The 21,318-nt window shown below is 48.7% G+C and overlaps 1 long non-coding RNA gene across 1 annotated transcript; it reads right to left on the reverse strand.

The window, feature by feature from the left end:
- Positions 1 to 4,045: 4,045 nt before the first annotated feature.
- On the reverse strand, positions 4,046 to 20,842 carry LOC148523014 (uncharacterized). Its single transcript, XR_015878469.1, has 3 exons — positions 20,693 to 20,842; positions 20,478 to 20,579; positions 4,046 to 4,247 (listed from the first exon to the last, which is right to left on the reverse strand). It is a non-coding gene; the product is annotated as an uncharacterized LOC148523014 (long non-coding RNA).
- Between the last annotated feature and the right edge of the window lie 476 nt (positions 20,843 to 21,318).

The following is a 21,318-nucleotide window of genomic DNA, read 5'->3' on the forward strand; positions in this document are numbered from 1 at the left end:
TCCAAGCTCTGGAAGTGATGACGGTAACATCACAGCCAGTAGACACACCTGCACCTGAACAATTACACGTCCTCACCAATCCCACACCACAGCAAACACATCCTTACCCCATATATCATACACAACCACAGGCCTCATACTACCCACAAACTTCATACCTTCCACAATACCCTTATCCTTCATATCCTTACCCATACCCACCATCTTTCCCTCTTGTTCAACTCCAACAACAATCCTTTCATCCACCCCATTCAAAAAGATGTTTTAACTGTCACTAAGTGGGACACATAAGTAAGTACTGCAAAGTGAAGAACACCACACATGAACACGAGTTTCCCATGGGTTCATAGGTAACCCCAGTATCTTCTCCGAGGCCTTATATGACAATTTACAATCTTTAAAACCTGCCAATGGATCTGTTATAATGTAAAATGTGAACGATTTATTGTTGTATTTAGGTCATGTTTAAATGATATTAAACTGTTGTGCTTTATATCTCACTGACAGGACACAAGGTTGCTAAGGATAAATGGCAGCCATGCCAGGCTAAGGTCGAATACTCAGAATACTATCCTACCCAGTGGCCCAGGCATTATTTAGAGCAGTAGCTATTAATAACAAGAATTAATTGCAGGAACCTGTATGCAGATACTATATCCCTAGAATTATTAAAAATGATAGGGGGACTTATTTTACAGGTGACGTTTCCAAGAACATGTGTAAGGTGATGGGTAACAACACTAAGATTATCCCAGACTGTCTTTTCCTTTATTTGCCCCCCTTTGAGATACTGTTCAAACAGGCAGCCTCATGTGAAAATATGATAATGAGGTTACTGTGCAGGGTCTCAAGAAGATAAACTAACATGTCTAATGCAAACTGTCATGATGTCAAACCTGGAGAATTTGTTATGATCCAAATTTTTTTTTAGCTCAGGTTGTTTGACTGATCGGTGGAAAGGTCCGTATCTGACGATACCACATCCTCAAAGGGTGGCCGAGGAAGATACATGGGTCCATTCCACTCACTATAGGGAGGTTAACCAACTGGGGTGGAGATACAAGGCGGAGACGAGGCCGATAACATGGACCTGTCGATTGCAAGCCTGTGCCGGGAGGATTAAAAAGGTGATGGTGAGATATCTGAGCTAAAGAAATGTGTAGATCAGTGCTTCCTGCAATGGAGTGGTCTGCTGTGGTCATCCTAGTTCTTTTTTTCCAGAGCTTCTGTCGTGATGATCTGTTTGAGGATACTCAGTGTCTGTGATGGAGGACCAATTGAGGAAATGGGAGCTGATGGCAGTGCTGATGTAGTGGAGTCAGGAGGAGTGCAATGCCAATCAGGGGAGTGTCTGACCAATCTTAGTACTGTTTACCTGGAAAGAGTAGTCCCAGAAGTTATGACCCTCACACATGTTGAAATGCTTGGTATACATAAAAACACACATCACCATATCTTCACACGCAATATGAACACAGAGGCAAAAGAAATATGATACCTGGTGATGTGCATAAAGCCACTCAGTTAATTAGTGAGACAACTGGCTATCAAGTTTTAGTCACCCTGGATCCCACCAGGATCGCTCGGGGTACGTTAAATTTTAGATATATTCAGGAACTTGCTAAATTGATAAATAATATTACCGAGCTGTACGATGATACATTCAGGTATACAGGGAGAGAATTGCAAGCGTACAAGAAAGAACTGGTGCAACACAGGCTAGTGTTGAATTATTTAACTGCTGTTACTGGAGGGTATTGCGTAACGTTAGCCACCCAATTTGGAGTAAAATGTTGCACTTATGTCACCAATGATACCAGCGACCCTAAGGAAGTGATAGACCGGAAGATGGATGAAATTCTGCAGCTAAAATGGGAGTTTCGTAAGAACCATAATGCTTCAGTGGCTGAAGTAGGGGAGAAGATAGAAGGATGGGTCTCATGGTTGAACCCAGTGAAATGGTTCTCAGGTCTAGGGGAATGGGTCCAGGAAGTGATCGTCAGCATAGGCAAATTCTTGATCCTTTTACTGATTGTCATCATAATAATTGGCATATGTGTCCGTTGTGTTCCTATTGTGTTGAAGTGTGGAAAATGTAAAAATAGAGTAAAACGAAAGAATAAAATTATGATGGTGGTCAGAAATGACAATATGAATACCGAGGTAAATATAGAACTGCATTACAACCATCATTTCATGTATTATATTTAGACATGCATAGAAAGTATTATTGAAATGTTATTTTTTTTGAAACACCTCAGATAATGTAAAGTCTCAATTTCCCCTCAAGACTGCCTTTATAGGACTGGTGTATCCCCACACCTATCTCATGATCTTCCAAGATTCGCGGTGTACGTATAATAGTAGTTTTATGTCCCCACTCAGAGACACATTATTGATGGATTAAGAACCACCTTGTGCCATCTTATAATAACACTAAATAATATATAAATGTAAGCCTAAATTAAATTTTAAGATGAGATTGTGATAGCATGTTGTTCGCTATCAAAGGGTGGACTGTTGAAGCTGGATAATTGGCTGAGACAAGATCAGTTTAAAATTGAAGCGTGCAGCTAGACTCCATTTTAGAAACAAGAATCTACATGATGCCATTTTGCGACCAGCGCCATTTTAAGTTACAACTCACAAGCTAAGTACAGATGGCAATGTTTTTGATAATCTACCAAGGGCAACTGGAAGAACAGCCTCCTGAGAAAAAGTAAATAGAATAGACAATGCACTAGAATACTGTGAGTGTTTTACATACAAATTGGGAATCCCTGTATGCAGACAAGTATAGTTGTGGCAATTGTAATATAACCCAGGCGTTGATCTACACATTGAATTTGTCTGAATCCTAAACAGGTTTTAGTCCCACACCCAGACAGAATGGCCCCGGCTTCACAGCTGGGGGTAACACATTTGAATTGCAGCCTGAAACCGTGAGTGAGGAATGAGATGTGTGTGTGTGTATGTATGTATGTATGTATATATATATATATATATATATATATATGTATGTACATGTATATATATATATGAATATGTTAAGTCCATCATAGATGGAATCTCATGCATAAGCACCGCACATTATGCACAATTGAGCTGCTAACATGACGCTCAGTAGCGAATGCACAATATCCTGCATGCGAACGCTGTTTATTAGCTTCATGCGCACACATCTGCCCCAAGTTAACTAGCATCTTTACATCACACCCCGCATACTTACACATGTTGTCCCTGTAAATCCAGGACCAACCCTGCTTCCCATAGCCCAGTGCTGCTTGTACTGAGTAAAGGGAGACCCTACGTCACTTTTCCCTGTACTTAGTCAACCAGAACTGGGTTTCTGCAGTCGGGGACTGGTTCTGATTTGGGTGGGGGACCTCACATTTTTTGTTTTTAATTTTAACTCTTTGCACACTTTTTCAATGCAGATACATGCAGGCATCTCACTGATGTCTGCATGTATCTGTGTGACAACGAACTGCTCATGGTGAAAGTAAAAGCATGAAGCAGTTCGTGTGTCGGAGATTTGCAGTTCGTTTTGAAGGGTGATTTGCCGTTTGATTTGTACATGAACTTGTCAAATCAAACAGCAAATCACTTTTCAAAACTGACTCAAATCGAATTTTTTTTCTCCCAAATCGACCTTCAAATCGAATAATAGTAAACTAGTAAAATCACTGGTTTTCAATCATTCAATTTGAGTCAATTTGAAAAGTGCTAAATCACCTCCTCAAATCGACCTGCAAATCAAACAATAGTAAATGTACCCCCTCGTCTCATTTTGAAATCCTAACAAGGCGAGCTTGGTTTGACTCATAAGTCCTAAATTCCGTGTGTGTTCGGAATCCGCACATCTCTAGCATTACTGTTGTCATCTACAAAAAGTGGGGACTCTGGTACCTGTTGATAATTTAAAAGCTAGAAGTATAGAATAAACAATAATAATACAGAAATAACAGGTGCATATTTTTGACACTTCAAAGCAAAGTCATGATATAAATACGATAAATGTTTTACCATGAAGATGTTCCCGCACCATCCTACGGCTGCTTGCACTTCAGTACTCCATACTTTCACATCGTTGATAACACCAGGATATGAGGAGCTGCAGTAACCGGGGTTGGTAATCAGATGGGTGCTGCTATAATCATACCCAAGTTGCTCCAGTTGGCAGATACTGACAGAAGCCACCATTACTCCACCATCACAGCTCACCGTAGGTTTAAAGTCTGCAAATGCTGTACACAAATAAAAAAGCTCTTTTTAGAAGAAACACTGAGATAATGTACCATGTGCAGCATCTTACAGCAAGGGCTTGTCAGACAGGTATTTCTACACAATGAGAGGTCTATACATCAGCACTCAATCTATACAAAAGTAGATGAAAATTAAGACGGAGTACATTTCATATGCAAGGAGTAAAATAAGGCACCTGAGCCAGAGATGTCTGACTACGGGCTATAGAGGGGTAATGTTTTAGTTACTAGGCAATGTTATGGTATGGGGTGAGCTAGGTCAGCCTATAGGAGGAATGCTAGGGGGTGGGGTTTCAGGGACATTTCAGGGAGATTTCTGTAGCAGATATTTTAGGTCATCTTACTTTCGGTGTGTTCCCCGCCCTCCTTTCCTGTTTTTTCAGTTTATTATTGGTGTCAGCTTTGGGGTAGGATGGGAAAGAACGGATGCAGTTGCCATCTGTCTATGGAGCTTCAGGTGCTCTCCCCCAATACATGGCTTATGCTGATTCTTCCCTACTGGGGTCAGTGGTAATGGACTGTCTGATCACCTCCAATTTTGGTAGGGGTGGGGCATGGAGTGACAGTTGGTGGATCTTGCATTGTGGGGCCATTCTTGTATGGAGTGACAGTTGGTGGATCTTGCATTGTGGGGCCATTCTTGTATGGAGTGACAGTTGGTGGATCTTGCATTGTGGGGCCATTCTTGTATGGAGTGACAGTTGGTGGATCTTGCATTGTGGGCCATTCTTTCGGTGCCACCATTCTGTATCTGTCTTTTTCTCTAATAAGTTATTTAGTATTTTTTAGTATTTTTATTATCTGCTAGTTTAAATAGTCATTTATAGTTTGAATAGAAAAATAAATAACAGCTGACCTTCCTTTCCCCTTAAGCAATGTCTCAGTGTCATTATTTCAATATTGTTATGGTTACTGGTTTTGCACTACACTGGGAATGGGAGGACACATCTGGCGATGGGGAGTTTATTAAGATTTTGGTCGAAATGAAGTGTCAGGGTAATTCATCATTCATGTAACGCAGGAGATATCACTCATACTCCCTGGTTACAATGGTTCCCCAATAATTTCCACTATCCGCATACTCAGGGGCATTTTTATAGAGGAAGGGGCCTGTGTGCAGTCTCCATCAAGTGCCCCCTCCTCTCCATCCGGTGGCCAGCACCAGACTTATAGACCCAGGGGCCCGTGTGCACTGCAGACCCTGCACCCATTATAAATACACCCCTGCACATACTATACGCTGGGGATGTGACAGTTCTCAGATGGCGCACAGCAGCCAATGCAGCAGAGGGATCTGAAAAGCTCTCTCTCTGCTTTGTCCTCTAACATTAATGGGGCTCCTTCCTGTCTCCTTCAACAGTCCTCCTGTGAGCCAGACGCAAGGGAGAGGGCACTACAGCGGTAGTGGGGGGCTGACATGGCAGGGCTGCATAGTCTGAGTGTGGGTCACAGACTCCTGTGGTGGATGCAGCTTTGCAGCGTCGAGGTGTCAGGGGACAGAGGCCCTGATTCAGAGCCGGACGCTCTGAATCAGGGCGCTTTTTTTTTTTTGTGCGGCCTCCTGGCCGCTCGCATAGCTGTGACCACCCACAGCTATAGCAAGCGGCCAGGATGATGGTCGCTATGGTCAAGACCATCGCGGCCATCGGGCTTGCGATGAGACCCTTACGGTAGGGTCTCATGGCCGCAAGCCCCAGAGAGATTTCGGCTCTAACAGAGCCGGAATCTCTCCACTGACATCACTCGTGATGTCAGTGGGGCCGCCCCCAAATGGAGGTGTTCACACGGGAACGCCTCCGTTTGGGCAGCCACCCCCCCGGCCTGCCCACCAAAGGGAGCGAGCTGTCACTCAACATCGACAGCTCGCCCCCTTTGGTGCGAGACCCGGAGCGACGGATTGCCCATCACTAGCCGGGTCTCGCGCATGCACACAACAGAGCCGGCTCTGTCGTGCGCATGCGCTGTGGGCAAACCAACGACCCGGTTGCGAGCACTCAGCACTTGCGACCGGATCTGAATCAGGCCCGGACAGCGGGGCTGCCTGGAGCAAACGTGGCGGAGAGCGAGCAGATGAGCAGGCGGGGGGGGGAGGGGGTCTGGATCCTCCATCTTCTCTCTCCGGGCAGCAGGAGAAATGTTTCCTATTTTCAAAAACTGTCTCTGCGAAAAGAGCATTTTTTTCAGAAGTGATAATTGTGTATAGGATGATGTGATGAATGTCTCCAAAATCCTGGGTTAAACTAGCAGTGAGTTCATTTCTTATCTTAATGAATAGACCCTTGAGACTGATGTAGACCAGGTACTATGGGGCCTCTTCATCATCGAAGGCAGTATGGCCTCCAATGATAAAGTCCAGAACTCGCTGCGAGCGATACTTTATTATCCAACTCACAGCAGGGGTGAGACTGACACCGGAGCAATTCATCATTGCTCCGGTGAGGGGACAACTGCTCCGAAAAGCAGCTGTCCCTGTGGAAAGTATCGCAGCTACTACTGTACCTGCATTCCTTACCTGCTCCCCATCATCCTGGCAACGCATGCACACAGCCGCCGGGGAGCTGATGAGGAGGCGGCCGAGGGATCCCCTCGGACCCCTCTTTGCATCCCCGGAACTCCTTCATATAGGAAGGAGCGGGGATTTGAGAACAAGCACCATATTAAGATGGTGCTTGTTCTCGGCAGCAAACTCAAAAAACTTTCAGTTTTCGGAGTTTGCTGAATACCGGGGGGATCCGATTGGACCCCTAATGATGAATGGCCCGGTAACTTAAAAATGCAGAAACTAGCATTTCCGCATGGTTATCGGGCCATTTATCGGTTGATGAATAGGCCCCTATGTCAGGTGGTGTGGGGTAACTTGCATAAATCTCTCTCTGCATGCTCAGGGCAGGGTACAAATGTATAATCACCCATGTAAATATGTGATGTTGCTGTCTGTCCCCAGTGGCTTGCACTGTGATGTGTGGAAATCTTGTATAGTAAATGGAAAGGCATATCCAGAATAGATGGATGGATATATGTCTAGGAAAGGCACAGGGAGGGGTTGTTAGGGGTAAGTGCTTGCAATTAGCTGGGTGTGAATTTATTTGCATACACAGGTTGAGTCTCCCTTATCCAAAATGCTCGGGACCAGGTATATTTTGGATAACGGAATATTCCGTATTTTGGAATATTTATATATCATAATAAGATATCTTAGGAATGGGACCCAAATATACAAACAGAATGCATTTATGTTTCATATACACCTTATACACACAGCCTGCAGGTTATTTTATACAATATTATTAATAATTTGTGCCTTAGACAAAGTTTGTGTACATTGAACCATCAAAAATTAAAGGTTTTATTATCTCAGGCATGGCAAAATGATTCCGTATTTCGGAGACTCAACCTGTATATATATATATATATCACACACACAAGCCCTGCCCCAGTGGAGCTTACCACACAGTCATACAAACACTTACACACTAGTGTTAATCTTTTGCCAGGAGACAGTTAACCTACCTATATATTTTGGCAGGAAACCAGAGTACTCGGAGGAAGCCCAAGTAAGCACGGGGAGAATATGTAAACTCTACACAGTTAGGGCCATCATGGTGGGAATTGAACCCATGCCCTCAGTGCTTTGAGGCAGCAATGCTAACCATTACACAATCTATGCTGTGAATACTCTGCTCTACTTTCCTTGTCACTCGGGCATAGAATTTGCTATGTCAAGTGTGTTTAAACTATTTTACCTACAGTATATATTATTTATTGCATGTGTTACTAATATATTAGTGCATTAGAGATCTTTTAGCAGTTTAAAAAATACCTAATAAATATTTCTGTTGCTCATAAAGGATCTTTATATTGCATGGGGGCAGGCGTGTGTGTGATGTGTGCCTGGCATAAACCAGGGGCTTGTGCTGCTGTTACCACAGGGTGCCCTGGAACCAATCCTGCAGAATGTATGATGTACTGTATGTATTGTGATATACAGTGTTATTAGTGCTTAGAGTGAGCGTATGCATTTCCCCCCTTCTATTTCTGCTGTGGAACTACAGGTCTCAGCAAGGCAGCACTTCCTATTGTGTTTAAATTAGGATGTGCAGTCCAAGCCTCCCTTTTTTCCTATGTATGTGTGTATATAAGGTACACTTGTTGGTGAGACCCCTTCTCCTGGGCTGGCACGCCTCCCACCTGCCCCAGGTGATGTTAGTTAGTATGGGTCCTGCGCAGTGCAGTACACACGTGTAATGGGCACTATTACAGGTAAGTCCTAGATAAATGTATATAATGTGTCAGTATTAGGGATGTTAGGGACCCACCTGATGAGGTTCACCATGATTTGGTAGGTGGGCAAATATCTTTGGCCAAATATGTACTAAGAACCTCAATTGAAAACCATGTTTATTGATAGTTTATTATATATATAGTGATATTCAGTGTTCTTAGTGCATAGAGTGTGCATCTGCATTACCCCCCTTATATTTCTGAATGTTTTTAGTTCAGATGTGCACTGCCCTGGACATAGATGTACAGATCGGTCTCCTTATGTGCTGGATAGTGTATTATTATACAGTATTAATAATTTACTCTATAAAGTAGATTGTCTGTATCAGTGCATCCCTAACAGTGCATGTTTTCCAGATCTCCTAGTTGGTGTACAAGTATATTCATTACCGGTTGACACATTTTAAAAGATCAACAGATGATGCTAAAGCTGCATACACACACAAAGATTTTTGGAACGATTATCGTTAAACGATATCGTTTAACGATAATCGTTTGAAAAAATCGTTCACTCTAAGAGTCAAACGATGAACAATTATCGTTCATGCGCGTTCACGTTTGTAGTTTGTAGCTCAGTCAGACTTGTCAACTCAACAATTTTCATTAAGTTAATATACGTAAAAATTGTTTGTAGTTCATAAAAATCGTTCATTATGGAGCATACACACGGTCAGATTTGTCAGATGAACGATTTTTGACTGCATTAAAAGGAATGGAATCGTCCAAGTCTGACTGCAAACACATCAGATGTCAGATATCGTTATCTGACCATCGGGAACGCGCATCGTTCACCGTTCATCGTTCAGACATGTCAGATATGTCAGATTTTCCTTCAGATATGAACGATTGAACGATTTTTTAAATTGTTATCGTTCAGATCTGAAGAAAAATCTGACCGTGTGTATGCACCATAATAACACTTTAAAAAATCTGACAGAAATCTGATAGATAAACGTTCATAATCGCTGGTAACAAAATGGTTGTGTGTGTATGCAGCTTAATTATTTCATTTGTGACACTGAAGGGATTTTAAAAACATGCAACATTAACATTACTATTATATGCTATTTATATTGTGGTCCTCATGCTGTGGTTTAAGGATGGGGACACCCCCTCTGCATTTGCCTATGGGCATGTCACCCCCATTTTCCGGGGGGACGAGGCCAGGGTCTGAGTAGACGGCAGAAGTTCCTGACCTCTTATGTGACCAGGACCTGACCAGGCTGCGGGAAGCTTCAGAACCGCAGCCTGACCAATGGAGCGATGGTCGTGATGGTGATCCCAGCCTGTGACATCGGCCACAGTGCTGGGATTGCAGATACAGGGCCTGATTCAGAGCCGGACGCAAGTGGCTGCTCGTTCGCTCCGAGCGATGTTTGCCCAACTGCGCATGCATACGGATCATAAAACGCATGCGCGAACCAGTCAGTGCAGCCGAAAATCGTTTGTTCGCTAAATTGCGAATGCCTGCTATTTTGAGTGACAGAATGAGGCGTTTGTGGGTGGTAACAGGGGAAGGTGGAGATCCGAACACAGGCGTGCTTAAAGGTCAAAACGGGCGTTTTATGGGTGTGCATAATTAATACAGCAGCGTCATTGACCACGTCACTGGGGTATTTTAAAGTCAGAACTGCTCGCAAGATTGTGGTAGGAAAAACCAACCACAAGAATAGCGAGCAGTTCATACGCTGGTCGATGTACTCGATTAATCTAATAAATAGCGGATATGACGTAGGATGCAAGCGGCCAGGGGGCGTAGTTATCCAAAAAACTATCGCAAGTTTTGTTCGCTCGTTCAGACATAGAGGCGTGATCAGACCGCAAAGAGCGAACGGTTCATTTGAATAGCCACCCCCTTTTCCTGAACGACCGTCTGCAAATTGCGTCCGGCTCTGAATCAGGCCCACAGCCAGGAGGTGTCTAACGCATTGGAGATGGACGGATTTGTACAGCCGCTTGTGCACATCTGTGCAAATCCGTCCATCTCTAAATCAGGCCTAAAGCTTAAAAGAGGGAGCCCAGACACTCGGACAGAGTTCTACATCATACTTTGGTCAGGCTGAATCGGGCTTACAGCTTCTTTCAGACTCTGAGACATGTGAATATAGAAGCCTCTATGGCTATTCTGTGGACCAGCAAAAGAAAGAAGCATTTGGCTTAGTATCTGGGATAGTGCTACGGCAGAAGTATGTATATAATAAGGTATGTGTTTGGCATCCTGGCGAAGGGGATGCCAATCCTTACAATACCAGCTTCAGAATATTAGCGCCCACATCCTGGCAGCTGGGAACCCAAAGGTAAGTAGCGGGTTGGGGGGGAGGGTTAGGGTTAGGCACAGAGGGAGGGTTAGGATTAGGCACTAAGTGGGGAGTGTTAGGTTTAGGGTGCAGGGAGGGTTAGAGTTAGGCACTAGAGGGAGGGTTGGGGTTAGATACTAGAGGGAGGGTTGGGGTTAGATACTAGAGGGAGGGTTGGGGTTAGACACTAGAGGGAGGGTTGGGGTTAGGCACTAGAGGGAGGGTTAGGGTTAGGCACCAGAGGGAGGGTTAGGGTTAGGCACTAAGTGGGGAGGGTTAGGGTTAGGGTGCAGGGAGGGTTAGGGTTAGGCACCAGAGCGAGGGTTGGGGTTAGATACTACAGGGAGGGTTGGGGTTAGACACTAGAGGGAGGGTTGGGGTTAGGCACTAGAGGGAGGGTTAGGGTTAGGCACCAGAGGGAGGGTTAGGGTTAGGCACTAAGTGGGGAGGGTTAGGGTGCAGGGAGGGTTAGGGTTTGGCACTAGAGGGAGGGTTAGGGTTAGGCAATAGAGGGAGGGTTAGGATTAGGCACCAGAGGGGGGGTTAGGGTTTAGCACTAGAGGAAGGGTTAGGGTTAGGCACTAGAGGGAGAGTTAGGGTTAGGCACCAGAGGGGGGGTTAGGCACTAGAGGGAGGGTTAGGGTTAGGCACTAAGTGGGGAGTGATAAGTTTAGGGTGCAGGGAGGGTTAGAGTTAGGCAGTAGAGGGAGGGTTGGGGATAGACACTAGAGGGAGGGTTAGGGTTAGGCACCAGAGGGAGGGTTAGGGTTAGGGCACCAGAGGGAGGGTTAGGGTTAGGCACTAAGTGGGGAGGGATAGGGTTAGGGTGCAGGGAGGGTTAGGGATAGGCACCAGAGGGAGGGTTAGAATTAGGCACTAGAGGGAGGGTTTGGATTAGGCACCAGAGGGAGGGTTAGGGTTATGTACCAGAGGGAGGGTTAGGGTTAGGCACTAGAGGTAGATTTAGGGTTAGACACCAGAGGGGAGGTTAGCTGTTAGACACTAGAGAGATGGTTAGTGTTAGGCACTAGGAGGAAGTTTAGTGATAGGGTGCAGGGAGGGTTAGGGTTAGGCACCAGAGGGAGGGTTAGGTTTAGGCACCAGAGGGAGGGTTAGGGTTAGGCACCAGAGGGGGGGTTAGGGTTAGACACTAGAGGGAGGGTTAGGGTTAGGCACTAAGTGGGGAGGGTTAGGCTTACGGTGCAGGGAGGGTTAGAGTTAGGCACTAGAGGGAGGGTTGGGGTTAGACACTAGAGGGAGGGATGGGGTTAGACACTAGAGGGAGGGTTGGGGTTAGACACTAGAGGGAGGGTTAGGGTTAGGCACTAGAGGGAGGGTTAATGTTAGGCACCAGAGGGAGGGTTAGGGTTAGGCACTAAGTGGGGAGGGTTAGGGTTAGGGTGCAGGGAGGGTGAGGGTTAGGCACCAGAGGGAGGGTTAGGGGTAGGCACTAGAGGGAGGGTTAGGATTAGGCACCAGAAGGGGGGTTAGGGTTAGGTACTAGAGGGAGGGTTAGGATTAGGCACCAGAGGGGGGGTTAGGGTTAAGCACTAGAGGAAGGGTTAGGGTTAGGCACTAGAGGGAGAGTTAGGGTTAGGCACCAGAGGGGGGGTTAGGCACTAGAGGGAGGGTTAGGGTTAGGCACTAAGTGGGGAGTGTTAAGTTTAGGGTGCAGGGAGGGTTAGAGTTAGGCAGTAGAGGGAGGGTTGGGGATAGACACTAGAGGGAGGGTTAGGGTTAGGCACTAGAGGGAGGGTTAGGGTTAGGGCACCAGAGGGAGGGTTAGGGTTATATACCAGAGGGAGGGTTAGGGTTAGGCACTAGAGGTAGATTTAGGGTTAGACACCAGAGGGGGGGATAGCTGTTAGACACTAGAGAGATGGTTAGTGTTAGGCACTAGGAGGAAGTTTAGGGTTAGGGTGCAGGGAGGGTTAGGGTTAGGCACCAGAGGGAGGGTTAGGTTTAGGCACCAGAGGGAGGGTTAGGGTTAGGCACCAGAGGGGGGGTTAGGGTTAGACACTAGATGGAGGGTTAGGGTTAGGCACTAAGTGGGGAGGGTTAGGTTTACGGTGCAGGGAGGGTTAGAGTTAGGCACTAGAGGGAGGGTTGGGGTTAGACACTAGAGGGAGGGATGGGGTTAGACACTAGAGGGAGGGTTGGGGTTAGACACTAGAGGGAGGGTTAGGGTTAGGCACTAGAGGGAGGGTTAGGGTTAGGCACCAGAGGGAGGGTTAGGGTTAGGCACTAAGTGGGGAGGGATAGGGTTAGGGTGCAGGGAGTGTGAGGGTTAGGCACCAGAGGGAGGGTTAGGGTTAGGCACTAGAGGGAGGGTTAGGATTAGGCACCAGAAGGGGGGTTAGGGTTAGGCACCAGAGGGGGCATTAGGGTTAAGCACTAGAGGAAGGGTTAGGGTTAGGCACTAGAGGGAGAGTTAGGGTTAGGCACCAGAGGGGGGGTTAGGCACTAGAGGGAGGGTTAGGGTTAGGCACTAAGTGGGGAGTGTTAAGTTTAGGTTGCAGGGAGGGTTAGATTTAGGCAGTAGAGGGAGGGTTGGGGATAGACACTAGAGGGCGGGTTAGGGTTAGGCACTAGAGGGAGAGTTAGGGTTAGGGCACCAGAGGGAGGGTTAGGGTTAGGCACTAAGTGGGGATGGTTAGGGTTAGGGTGCAGGGAGGGTTAGGCACCAGAGGGAGTGTTAGGGTTAGGCACTAGAGGGAAGGTTTGGATTAGGCACCAGAGTGAGGGTTAGGGTTATGTACCAGAGGGATGGTTAGGGTTGGGCACTAGAGGTAGATTTAGGGTTAGACACCAGAGGGGGGGTTAGCTGTTAGACACTAGAGAGATGGTTAGTGTTAGGCACTAGGAGGAGGTTTAGGGTTAGGGTGCTGGGAGGGTTAGGGTTAGGCACCAGAGGGAGGGTTAGGTTTAGGCACCAGAGGGAGGGTTAGGGTAAGGCACCAGAGGGGGGGTTAGGGTTAGACACTAGAGGGAGGGTTAGGTTTATGCACTAAGTGGGGAGGGTTAGGTTTACGGTGCAGGGAGGGTTAGAGTTAGGCACTAGAGGGAGGGTTGGGGTTAGACACTAGAGGGAGGGTAAGGGTTAGGCACTAGAGGGAGGGTTAGGGTTAGGCACCAGAGGGAGGGTTAGGGTTAGGCACTAAGTGGGGAGGGTTAGGGTTAGGGTGCAGGGAGGGTTAGGGTTAGGCACTAGAGAGAGGGTTAGGGTTAGGCACCAGAGGGAGGGTTAGGGTTAGGCACTAAGTGGGGAGGGTTAGGGTTAGGGTGCAGGGAGGGTTAGGGTTAGGCACCAGAGGGAGGGTTACGGTTAGGCACTAGAGGGAGGGTTAGGATTAGGCACCAGAGGGGGGGTTATGGTAAGGCACTAGAGGGAGGGTTAGGATTAGTCACCAGAGGGTGGGTTAGGGTTAAGCAATAGAGGAAGGGTTAGATTTAGGCTCTAGAGGGAGAGTTAGGGTTAGGCACTAGAGGGGGGGTTAGGCACTAGAGGGAGGGTTAGGGTTAGGCCCTAAGTGGGGAGTGTTAAGTTTAGGGTGCAGGGAGGGTTAGGGTTAGGCACTAGAGGGAGGGTTATGGTTAGACACTAGAGGGAGGGTTAGGGTTAGGCACAAAGTGGGGAGGGTTAGATTTAGGGTGCAGGGAGGGTTAGAGTTAGGCAGTAGAGGGAGGGTTGGGGTTAGACACTAGAGGGAGTGTTAGGGTTAGGCACTAGAGGGAGGGTTAGGGTTAGGGCACCAGAGGGAGGGCTAGGGTTAGGCACTAAGTGGGGTGGGTTAGGGTTAGGGTGCAGGGAGGGTTAGGGTTAGGCACCAGAGGGAGGGTTAGGGTTAGGCACTAGAGGGAGGGGTAGGATTAGGGACCAGAGGGTGGGTTAGGGTTAGGAACTAGAGGGAGGGTTAGGGTTAGGCACTAAGTGGGGAGGGTTAGGTTTAGGGTGCAGGGAGGGTTAGGGTTAGACACCAGAGGGAGGGTTAGGGTTAGGCACTAGAGGGAGGGTTTGGATTAGACTCCAGAGGGAGGGTTAGGGTTAGGCACTAAGTGGGGAGGGTTACGGTGCAGGGAGGGTTAGGGTTAGGCACCAGAGGGAGGGTTAGGGTTAGGCACTAGAGGGAGGGTTATGGTTAGGCACCTGAGGGAGGGTTAGGGTTATGTACCAGAGGGAGGGTTAGGGTTCTGGCACTAGAGGTAGAGTTAGGGTTAGACACCAGATGGGGGTTAGCTGTTAGACACTAGAGAGATGGTTAGGGTAAGGCACTAGGAGGAGGTTTAGGGTTAGGGTGCAGGGAGGGTTAGGGTTAGGCCCCAGAGGGAGGGTTAGGGTTAGGCACCAGAGGGGGGTTAGGGTTAGACACTAGAGAGATGGTTAGGTTAGGCACTAGGAGGAGGTTTAGGGTTAGGGTGCAGGGAGGGTTAGGTTTAGGCACCAGAGGGAGGGTTAGGGTTAGGCACCAGAGGGGGGTCAGGGTTAGACACTAGAGGGAGGGTTAGGGTTAGGCACTAAGTGGGGAGGGTTAGGTTTAGAGTGCAGGGAGGGTTAGAGTTAGGCACTAGAGGGAGGGTTGGGGTTAGACACTAGAGGGAGGGTTAGGGTTAGGCACTAGAGGGAGGGTTAGGGTTAGGCACCAGAGGGAGGGTTAGGGTTAGGCACTAAGTGGGGATGGTTAGGGTTAGGGTGCAGGGAGGGTTAGGGTTAGGCACTAGAGGGAGGGTTAGGGTTAGACACTAGAGGGAGGGTTAGGGTTAGGCACTAAGTGGGGAGGGTTAGGTTTAGAGTGCAGGGAGGGTTAGAGTTAGGCACTAGAGGGAGAGATGGGGTTAGACACTAGAGGGAAGGTTAGGGTTAGACACTAGAGGGAAGGTTAGGGTTAGGCACCAGAGGGAGGGTTAGGGTTAGGCACTAAGTGGGGAGGGTTAGGGTTAGGGTGCAGGGAGGGTTAGGGTTAGGCACCAGAGGGAGGGTTAGGGTTAAGCACTAGAGGGAGGGTTAGGATTAGGCACCAGATTGGGGGTTAGGGTTAGGCACTAGAGGGATAGTTAGGATTAGGCACCAGAGGGGGGGTTAGGGTTAAGCACTAGAGGAAGGGTTAGGGTTAGGCACTAGAGGGAAAAGTTAGGGTTAGGCACCAGAGGGGGGGTTAGGCACTAGAGGGAGGGTTAGGGTTAGGCACTAAGTGGGGAGTGTTAAGTTTAGGGTGCAGGGAGGGTTAGGGTTAGGCACTAGAGGGAGGGTTAGGGTTAGACACTAGAGGGAGGGTTAGGGTTAGGGCACCAGAGGGAGGGTTAGGGTTAGGCACTAAGTGGGGTGGGTTAGGGTGCAGGGAGGGTTAGGATTAGGCACCAGAGGGAGGGTTAGGGTTAGGCACTAGAGGGAGGGTTAGGATTAGGCACGAGAGGGGGGGTTAGGGTTAGGCACTAGAGGGAGAGTTAGGGTTAGGCACTAAGTGGGGAGGGTTAGGGTTCAGGGAGGGTTAGGGTTAGGCAGTAGAGGGAGGGTTAGGATTAGGCACCAGAGGGAGGGTTAGGGTTAGGCACTAAGTGGGGAAGGTTAGGGTGCAGGGAGGGTTAGGGTTAGGCACCAGAGGGAGGGTTAGGGTTAGGCAACAGAGGGGTGTTAGGGTTAGGCACTAGAGGGATGGTTTGGATTAGGCCCCAAAATGGGGGTTAGGGTTAGGCGCTAGAGGGAGGGTTAGGATTAGGCACAAGAGGGGGGGTTAGGGTTAGGCACTAGAGGGAGAGTTAGGGTTAGGCACCAGAGGGGGGGTTAGGCACTAGAGGGAGGGTTAGTGTTAGTCACTAAGTGGGGAGTGTTAGAGTGCAGGGAGGGTTTGGGTTAGGCACCAGAGAGAGGGTTAGGCACTATGTGGGGAGGGTTGGGTTTAGGGTGCAGGGAGGGTTAGGGTTAGGCACCAGAGAGAGTGTTAGGGTTAGGCACTAGAGGGAGGATTATGGTTAGGCACCTGAGGGAGGGTTAGGATTATGCACCAGAGGGAGGGTTAGGGTTAGGCACTAGAGGTAAAGTTAAAGTTAGACACCAGAGGGGCAGTTAGAATTAGGCACTAGAGAGAGGGTTAGGGTTAGGCACTATGAGGAGGGTTAGGGTGCAGGGAGGGTTAGGGTTAGGCACCAGAGGGAGGGTTAGGGTTAGGCACCAGAGGGAGTGTTAGGGTTAGGCACCAGAGGGGGGGTTAGGGTTAGGCATTAAGTGGGGAGGGTTAGGGTGTAGGCAGGGTTAGGGTTAGGCACCAGAGGGAGCATTAGGGTTAGGCACCAGAGGGGGGTTAGGGTTAGGCACTAGAGGGAGGGTTAGGATTAGGCACCAGAGGGGGGGTTAGGGTTAGGCACTAGAGGAAGGGTTAGGATTAGGCACCAGAGGGGGGGTTAGGGTTAGGTACTAGAGGTAGAGTTAGGGTTAGGCACCAGAGGGCGGGTTAGGCACTAGAGGGAGGGTAATGGTTAGGCACTAAGTGGAGAGGGATAGGTTTAGGGTGCAGGGAGGGTTAGGGTTCGGCACCAGAGGGAGTGTTAGGGTCAGACACTAAGTGGGGAGTGTTAGGTTTAGGGTGCAGGGAGGGTTAGGGTTAAGCACTAGAGGGAGGGTTAGGGTTAGACACTAGAGAGAGTGTTAGGGTTAGACCATAGAGGGAGGGTTAGAGTTAGGTACTAAGTGGAGAGGGTTAGGTTTAGGCAACAGAGGGAGGGTTAGGGTTAGGCACTAAGTGGGGAGGGTTAGGGTGCAGGGAGGGTTAGGGTTAGGCACCAGAGGGGGGGTTAGGGTAAGGCACTAGAGGGAGGGTTAGAATTTGGCACCAGAGGGGGTTAGGGTTAGGCACTAGAGGGAAGGTTAGGATTAGGCACCAGAGGGGGGGTTAGGGTTAGGCACCAGAGGGAGAGTTAGAGTTAGGCACCAGAGGGGGGGTTAGGCACTAGAGGGAGGGTTAGGGTTAGACACTAAGTGGGGAGGGTTAGGGTTAGGGTGCAGGGAGGGTTAGCGTTAGGCACTAGAGGGAGTGTTAGGGTTAGGCACTAGAGCAAGGGTTATGGTTAGGCACCTGAGGGAGGGTTAGGGTTATGCACCAGAGGGAGGGTTAGGGTTATGCACCAGAGGGAGTGTTAGGGTTAGGCACTAGAGGTAGAGTTAGGGTTAGACACCAGAGTGGGGGTTAGGGTTAGGCACTAGGAGGAGGCTTAGGCTCTAGAGGTAGGGTTAGGGAAAGGCACCAGAGGGGGGTTAGGCACTAGAGGGAGGGTTAGGGTTAGGCACCAGTGGGGGGGTTAGGGTTGCGCACTAGAGGGAGGGTTAGGGTTAGGCACCAGAGGGTGGGTTAGGGTTATGCACAAGAGGGAGGGTTAGGCACTAAGTGGGGGGGGTTAGGTTTAGGGTGCAGGGAGGGTTAGGGTTAGGCACTAGAGGGAGGGTTATGGTTAGGCACCTGAGGGAGGGTTAGGGTTATGCACCAGAGGGGGGGTTAGGGTTAGGCACTAGAGGGATAGTTAGGATTAGGCACTAGAGGGAGGGTTAGAATTAGGCACCAGAGGGGGGGTTAGGGTTAGGCACTAGAGGGAGAGTTAGAGTTAGGCACCAGAGGGGGGGTTAGGCACTAGAGGGAGGGTTAGGGTTAGACACTAAGTGGGGAGGGTTAGGGTTAGGGTGCAGGGAGGGTTAGCGTTAGGCACTAGAGGGAGTGTTAGGGTTAGGCACTAGAGCGAGGGTTATGGTTAGGCACCTGAGGGAGGGTTAAGGTTATGCACCAGAGGGAGGGTTAGGGTTATGCACCAGAGGGAGGGTTAGGGTTAGGCACTAGAGGTAGAGTTAGGGTTAGACACCAGAGGGGGGGTTAGGGTTAGGCACTAGGAGGAGGCTTAGGCTCTAGAGGTAGGGTAAGGGATAGGCACCAGAGGTGGGGTTAGGCACTAGAGGGAGGGTTAGGGTTAGGCACCAGTGGGGGGGTTAGGGTTGCGCACTAGAGGGAGGGTTAGGGTTAGGCACCAGAGGGTGGGTTAGGGTTATGCACAAGAGGGAGGGTTAGGCACTAAGTGGGGGGGGTTAGGTTTAGGGTGCAGGGAGGGTTAGGGTTAGGCACTAGAGGGAGGGTTATGGTTAGGCACCTGAGGGAGGGTTAGGGTTATGCACCAGAGGGAGGGTTAGGGTTAGGCACTAATTTGGGAGGGTTAGGGTTAGGGTGCAGGGAGGTTTAGGGTTAGCGTGCAGGGACGGTTAGGTTTAGGCACCAGCAGGGGGGTTTAATGTTAGGCACTAGAGGGAGGGTTAGGGTTGCGCACCAGTGGGAGGGTTAGGGTTAGGCACCAGAGGGAGGGTTAGGGTTAGGCAGTAAGTGGGGAGGGTTAGGTTTAGGGTGCAGGGAGGGTTAGGGTTAGGTACCAGATGGAGGGTTAGGGTTAGGTACTAGAGTGAGGGTTAGGGTTGGGCACCAGAGGGAGGGTTAGGGTTAGGCACCAAAGGGAGGGTTAGGGTTAGGCACTAGAGGGAGGGTTAGGGTTAGGCACTAGGGGAAGGTTAGGGTTAAGCACTAGGGGAAGGTTTGGGTTAGGCACTAAGTGGGGAGGGTGAGTGTGCTGGGAGGATTAGGGTTATGCACCAGAGGGAGTGTTAGGGTTAGGCACTAAGTGGGGAGGGTTAGGTTTTGGGTGCAGGGAGAGTTAGGGTTAGGCAACAGAGGGATGGTTAAGGTTTGGCACAATGGGAAGTTTAGGGTTAGGCACTAAGTGTGGAGGGTTAGGGTTAGGCAGCCGATGGAGGGTTAGGGTTAGCACTAAGTGGGGAGGGTTAGAGTGCAGGGAGGGGGTGGGTAGGTTTAGGCACTAGAGGGGTAGTTAGATTCAGGCATCAGGGAGGGGGGTTTAGGGTATGGAGAGGGGGAGGGTAGCATACTGACTACCAAGTGTCAGTATGCTAACCCTGTTGGGAACCAGACATCGCGATTCTGATGCCTGGATCCTGTTTGTCGGTATTACATAACGATTCTATAAAATATATCCACTTTACAGTAAGGTAAAAATCTAGGAAGCTCTCCATGCGGATGGCCCCCTGGCTCTAATGTACTGACTGTGTGATTTTGTACCTTCATTTATTCCATGGTATATATAAAATAAAGATGCCTTCTCATCTCTCCAGTTGTCTTTGTTTTAGTGCCAGAGCTGTAACAGGGCTGAAATGTGCACTGTGCTGCCCCCGCCCCCGAGCACCAAATCTCATGATGTCATTATGTTGTGCAGAGGGGGTGGGGCCGAAGCATCTTTCAGGCGCTCCGATCGGCTATGCAGGCTGCAGGGTGCCTGTCTGGAGCGTCTATATAAGACTATGCTGGCACTGCAGCAGCGATCCCGGCTGCAGTTTAACATTTCAGGCTCCCTGCTAGCCAGAAGCAAAGCTCATGTGGTGGCAATGATGCCACCCCCGGAACCCTGCACACACCCATAGTTACCGCCCGGCTCAGTCATTTCAAAATCGTACGGCTGAGCTGCGTTCCATCACCTCCTAGTCCAGGACAAGAGGGCTTCTCATATAAGACTTTCCTGGAGAATTCCCATACTCAGTATATCTATGTTCTGCTATAACAAGTCTATATATTTCACAGACTCCTGAACATATACTTACTTATCCCCTTGTATGTGTCCTTATTACAAATACAGGTTGGTGGCTCGCTTCCAATATCACAGACTGTATCACTTGGACACGGCGGACTGCATTGCTTCACCTCTGTGACAGATGATAAGGGTTATTAATCATTACACAATATCAGTATTTATAGAGGAGTAATAGATGTGAGAGGTGATTATATCATTGTCAGGTCACCCAGTGACAGGACTCACCTGTGCAGCAGCTCAGACCTGAGTCCCAGTACCAGCTACTAAGTATATTGCAGCAGTCATGGGACGCCATTGGACACTCATCACCACGCGGAACACATGGCGTAGAATAATCACTGCACACGCATCCAGTAAAGAAATTACATGACCCTCCACAACCTGAGCATTGAGCAACATCAGAGCCTTCTGCAGAAAAATACAGAACCAATCATTTCATTGCTGGGTAATATAACAGAGCGACCATAGAGGGAGAGGATTAGAAAGAAGAGTATAACGCACAGTGGGGAATGGAGATGGTGCATATTACATTGTACTGTCACCAGGGATGAGGTAAATGTGTATTATGTGTACATCGGACAGGACTCCATACTCAGCTACATACGGGATTATCTATAAGGTAGAACATGACGTCCAGTTATCATTACATAGTGTACTGTAATGATACCACATATGGGAATGGGATTCGGAAAGTAGGGTTCTGGCAGCAGGATGCTAGGAGTAAGATATTGGCCTCGGGATACTGGGAGTTGGGGTGCTGTGACTGTGGTGCAGGGAGCGGGATGCTTGCAGTGTAATGCTGGGACTAGGATACTTAGAATGGGATGCTGGTGGTGGAGTTGTGGGAGTTG

Source organism: Taudactylus pleione, unplaced genomic scaffold (assembly GCF_031769625.1).
Source record: "Taudactylus pleione unplaced genomic scaffold, aTauple2 ptg000134l, whole genome shotgun sequence".
NCBI classification, from domain to species: domain Eukaryota; kingdom Metazoa; phylum Chordata; class Amphibia; order Anura; family Myobatrachidae; genus Taudactylus; species Taudactylus pleione.